The sequence below is a fragment of the Trichosurus vulpecula genome, chromosome 1 (genome assembly GCF_011100635.1).
Source record: "Trichosurus vulpecula isolate mTriVul1 chromosome 1, mTriVul1.pri, whole genome shotgun sequence".
NCBI classification, from domain to species: Eukaryota; Metazoa; Chordata; class Mammalia; order Diprotodontia; family Phalangeridae; genus Trichosurus; species Trichosurus vulpecula.
Genome location: NC_050573.1, coordinates 271,453,761 through 271,459,819, shown reverse-complemented (window position 1 = coordinate 271,459,819; position 6,059 = coordinate 271,453,761). Strand labels below are relative to the sequence as shown.

General features: G+C 41.9%; 1 pseudogene; it reads right to left on the bottom strand.

The window, feature by feature from the left end:
• Positions 1 to 4,950: 4,950 nt before the first annotated feature.
• LOC118836929 lies at positions 4,951 to 5,728 on the bottom strand (annotated as a pseudogene).
• Between the last annotated feature and the right edge of the window lie 331 nt (positions 5,729 to 6,059).

Sequence of the window (6,059 nt, the reverse complement as noted above, 5' to 3'; positions counted from 1 at the left end):
ATATATATATATATATATATATATCTGAGAGAGAGAGAGAGGGAGAGAATTCTTGTATGTAATCCTGTAATCCTTCCCTTCTTTGGTAATATACTACAACCTACAACCTCCTTTCACTTCCCATGTGTTTTTCCAATACTCTCATTGACCTGCAATTTTGATTCTTTAGGGAGTGTGGTATCCAATGTCATATAACATCATCAGAAAAATACTGTTAAAATGAGGGGAGAAAATGTTGATAGCCATTGTTAAATGCTATGAAATTTCCCAAATGCAGTCTTCTAGCCTAATTTCTTCTTTCTACTCTTCACTTAGCTCATTGTCTTTCTGCAGTACCTGTCCAAGATTTGAAATGGATTAATTCAATAAACTCCATCTATCTGTCATAATCTGAGAAGTGGGCATTCTCTATCCATTAGGTATTTACCATGTATACCAGGTTTTTTATTTCTTTGAGGAAGGTTTGAATTATTCTGGTGTTTGATGTTAGTACAATATCATCTTCAAAAAGAAATATCTGGAAGACCTCCTTACTTGCAAGATTTTTTTGGTACTGATAATTTAGTATAGTTCAGCAAAGGTATCTATAATCTTTATAAGTGATACACTTTGTTGAAGGAAAATCTGTAAAAAAGTAATTTTGCTCTACACTCTAACTAAGCATCCAGTGATTCTCTTGATGGCTCTTTTTTGGTAATAACATTGTTTATGATTTTTAAGTCATTCTTTATCGTCTCATTTTAAGGTAAATTGAAAATCAGTCCTTTAGTGTTTCAAAATAGGGTCATATCCAGAAAGATTTTTTTTTCCTGTGGGCTTATCTCATTTAGCTGCTCTTCTTGACCTCATTTTGTTAATTGCCATTTCTACCTCCTCATAGAGTAGACAAGTAAACAACTCAAAACACCAGATCTCAGGCATTAAATTCCAATTATGGTGACTTTACTATCACTGCTAATACATAGTTTAAAAATGCTAACAAATGTTCCATTTTTCATGCATTGTTTTCATTTCAATTTGATCTACAAGGTATTCCTAAAGTCTGGACACATAGGCAAAAATGCATATTTTCCAGAAATAAAATGATTGAAATTTTCAACAACATTTCATTTAATTGGAATATTAACAAATAACATCTTCAACTTCAAATAACATGATATGATTTCATATTCATATTCCAAGAGTGAATGTGCTAAAATTGATGCAATGTGGAGTTATTGAGTTATTGTATTGAGTTCATGTTAATCTTGCAAAGCGCATCAACCTTTTCATAACAAATGATGGAAATCATATTGAAGTTTATATCTAGGAATCATATCTAGAAGTTTAAGATGAGCATAATATATATCTTTTGGTGATGCTATATTACTATAAAGCCTGAGATGGAATAATCTTTGAAGAATCTAAGTTACAGGTCTGCCAAAGGATAACAGAAGGAAAAAAAGGAAGGAAACAAGCATTTATTAAGCACTTACTACATTCCAGGTTTGGGGCTAGGTGCTCTACAAATATCTCTTTTGATCCTCAGAAAAACCCTGAGAAGTAGATGCTATTACTATCCCTATTTTATAGTTGAGAAAACTGAGGCAGACAGAAGAAAAGTAATTTGCCCAGGATCCTGCAGCTAGTAAGTGTCTGATGATGGATTTGAACTCAGGTTTTCCTATCTCAGGACCTCATACCTCCATTGATTATACCTCCTCATTTCTAATTGAGAGACACATGGTAAGCACAAACAGGTTGCAATATGTTACAATTGAACAATTTCATAGTGGAAGCAATGTAGAAGATGTTATCAGAGAAATCTATGATCAGGAAAGAAGGCTATCCCATCATGGAAAGAGTTAGGAGCAAAGAATAACAGCATATTGGATGTCTGGCTGTGCAGGATTCACACACACACACACACACACACACACACATGACATGAACAAGAACAACAAAGAAAAAAATGAATTGGATGTGCTATAATCTCCACCATTGAAGGGGTGTGCAATTCCATGAGTCCACACATCCATTAAAGTACTAAAGAAAGCAATATTCCATTTAAATCTATAATCATGTTACACAGCCTCAGTATAATGGTTTGATCTCCTATCTAGTACCTACTTTTTACCAACAGACCATGTATGAACCATAAATCAAAATAACAAAATATTTCATTGGAAAAGAAAACCAAAATATGTAGTAACAGAGTAAATCATAGTAAACAAATCATGGAAAAGGGTCATTGCAGGCTCCAAAAGAAAATGACAATAATACAGACTCCTGTTCCAATAGGTAAAGGACTAAAATCTCAGACCACTCTTGCTCCACCAAAGTAAGGAGGTGCTTCTGTGTTGTTTGCTTTGGATTACAGCTGGGAAAGTCTCTCCTTTCTGGATGCTCATGTTTCTGCCTCTCAACAACTACTGCTGAAAATTCTGTTACTTATAACTTTTGCGTGTGTGTATGTGTGTGTGTGTGTGTGTGTGTACATATACATGTATATGCATATACACATATAATTTATATCCTTGGCATGATCATGAAGTTCTCCTCTGCTGTTCTCTGCTTCTGTAACCATCATTCACCAAAGACACAACCTTGCCACTGCTCTGCATTTACCTTTTGGCACTTTCTGCTTCTCCACTGCTCTGAAGCTGTAATCTCTTCCCCTTGCAGACACTACAGACACTACAGACACCAATGCTGATTCAGAAAGCATCATTACTCTTGCTAAGGAAGACTGCCCTAATCAATGTGCGTCAGACCAGTGTACCTCCCCTCAGGGATCCTAGATCCTAGATTTGTCCCTAGACACAAGTGCTACCAAGCAGCTTTAAGACTTATTGATTTGACTTTCTCTTTGCGATTTTTGCTTGTTTTTATCGAAATGGATAAAATTGGGGGTGGGGGGAAGAAAGGTTCTCTCAGTCTATGCTGGCTCAAACAATTATCTAGGTGGTGAGATTGGGGTATAGGTGCGGTGGGGAGCAGTGAGGCTCTGGGAAGGAATAGGTGAGGGAGTGCTCTCAGATCAGGATGCCTCAAGATCCTTGGATGATGAAAATGCCCTGAAAAAAAAGGGTCCATGAGGAGGGTTAACTTGGAAAGAGGGGGACCTTGTTGACTTTCACAAGTAACTGGAAACATACCACCACCCCAAACATAAAGACACATCCAAGGAAGCCATACACATTCCTGGGGACATAAACCGGAAGGGACTTTTTGAGGTCTGCTGCAATCCATTCTGCAAATGAGTAAACTGAGGCTTCAGAGGTACAGTGACAAAGGTCCTGTGCATCAGGTGGGATTCTGAAACCATGCCCTTTGACTTTCAATGACTTAACCTCCCATCCCCTTCCAGTCTTCTTATTCAGTGCTTTCTTGAAGATCGTCCACACTCCCAGCTCTCCCTTGGGCCCGTTTTGTGGCTTCCTTCAAGACCACAAGAAGTCCTTTCTTAATCCTTGTTTCTAGTGCCTTTCCTCTGCTGACCATTCTTTATTCATCCTCTCTAATGTTTGTACCTAGTAGTTTCCATGTTGTCTCCCCAATTAGACTCTGAGGGCAAGCCTATTTTTTGCCTTTCTTTGTATCTTTAGCAGTTAGCACAGGTCCTGGCACATTTTAAGTCATTTTTCAATCATGTCCAACTTTCCATGACCCCATTTGGAGTTTTCTTGGCAGAGATACTAGAGTGGTTTGCCATTTCCTTCTCCAGCTCATTTTACAGATGAGGAAACTGAGGCAAACAGGGTTAAAGTGACTTGCTCAGAGTCACACAGCTAGGAAGCATCTGAAGCTAGATTTGAACTCAGAAAGATGCCTTTCTGAATATAGGCCTGGCACTCTCTATTCACTGGGCCACCTAACTGGCATATAGTAGATGCTTAATAAATATGCTTGCCTTCAAAAAAAAGTAGCTAAGCAACCAATGCTGGACTTCCTTAATCTTTTCTGAATGTCTGTCTCTCAAGGGTCTGCGGGACCCACTTGGTGTGGGAAGAAGCCTGTTGGACTGAAAGGACCTGAAATATCCCCCCAGCTCTTAGACTACATACAGTTTCCATGAAAGGGTCAAGATAGGTGAGATTGTCCTGATGGGCAGCCTACAGCTAAGCCGGCCCTTTGAGGTTTGTAGTGTGAGATTTTGTGGGCTAAAATTTCTGCAAGTTGGGAAGATTTCTTTGAGGGATTCCATAATGTTACCTAAAGATGCTACAGGTTCAGTTTTGGTTATTTTTGTTGTTGTTTTTCCTGAGCATCATTTCATGTAATTTTGCCATTTTAGAAGTAGAAAGGGGAAAACAGACACCATCAAGTTCAATCCCCTAGTTTTACACATGAGGAAACCAGAGTCTTTGAGAGAGCAGGGACTGACTTTGCCCAAGGTCGCACTTGCTGTAAATGGATTCAGATGAGGGTGCTGGCTCCAAAAACCAATATTCCTTCCACTGCAGCACCAAGGAGAGGCAAATTGCCCAAAGCTCTATGAGAATCAAGTCCTTTCCTACTTGGGCAGGGCGAGGTTTGGTTGGTCATGAAAGTCCTTTTGGGGGTAGACCTTATTATTTTTGAATTTTCATTCTTCTAAATCATAGCATGGTAGGAAGTCTGAGATCATAATGAGCCAAGATTCAAAACTGAGAACCTTGTCTCCAGTCAAATCCAGATAGACCTTTTCTTTCCATTATAAATTGCTAGTAATGACCTTGGGGATCATCTAGCTGCACCCACAAAATTACAGAGGAATCTGAGACTCAGAAAGGAGAAGAGAATTGTTTAAGATTACAAAGGTGATAAATGGGCAACCAAGATCCTTAATCCAAATTGAGAGGTTTTTCTTTCTCCACACACCACCTATCTCCTGGCTCAGAGAAGCAATCTTAGAAGGTTTAGCAAGGAGAAGGAAAGGACCTAATTTCTCCCTTCCCTCATCTATAACACCTGGAATTTCCATGAGCCCTAATCCTTTTAATCCAGGCAATCAGCTGTCACGCTAAAATTGAGTTTCCAGCTGCTCCTGGAGTCTTTGTAATCCAGGCAGTCCACAGGGCTGAAGCCCAGGCCCCCCAGCCCCAAAACTCTGACCTGACAGGGAGGCTGGAGCCTGCCCCAAGTGGGGCCCCATGCCAGGGGCAGGAAGGGGGCTGAGAGAAGAACCCGGTCCACCCAACTGGGACCCCATGGGTGAGAGGTAGGGGCTGCAGTCTAGACACCCAAAAAAGGAGCTGGAACTCCCATAAGGTGAGGAAGAGGCACTGAAGGCTGCTGGGATTAGAGAGTAGGTCAGCGCATAAGAGGAGGCAGCAACAGAAGCCCCAGGTCCATGTTAGGTGCAGACAGATGAGCCCCCTGCAGCCCTCACTGCTGCTGGCAGTGGTGAGAGGGCAGGTTTCCAGATGGACACTGATGCTGAAGGAGGAGTGACTGAGGGAGCTGGAGCTGAGCTACAGGGGCCTGGTGGTTCTGGCCCAGGCTCTGCTCTATCTCTGGGTGAGGAGACACCCTTCTTCTTGTCCTGTTGGGCCTTGGATGTTCCCCCACCTACTGGCTGCTGCTGCTGCTGCTGTTACTGCTGGCGACACTTTGCACAGTGGTTCTGGAACCATACCTGGACTCAGGATTCTAGCAGGTTGATTTTGCCTACCACATTCTCTTGCATGAAGATATCAGGGCATCGGGTCTTGGTAAAAAGGCCTTCCAGGATGTCAAGTTGAGCCCAAGTGAATGTGGTCCGCATTCAGCGTTGCTTCCTCAGTGTGCCTGAGTAGCCAGCAATGGTGCCGCCATGTAGAATCTCCAAGGCAGGTGCTGCCAAGGCCTGTCCATTGACTGAGTAATGGGGTGGGGGTGACTTGAGGTACAAGGACATTATGCTCCCAGGACCATGGACCCAGGGGTTCAGGCTGAAAAGATGGTGGGAGTGGCCAGTTAGGGCTGCTGCCATCCTCCAAGCAATCTGGACAAAGAAGAAAGCAGGAGAGGAGAGGGAAGACAGTAGAGCCCCTCCCTTAGGAGAAAGGTCTAGGGGTGGGAAAGAACCTAGCACTCACACAGACCCAGGGACCCAG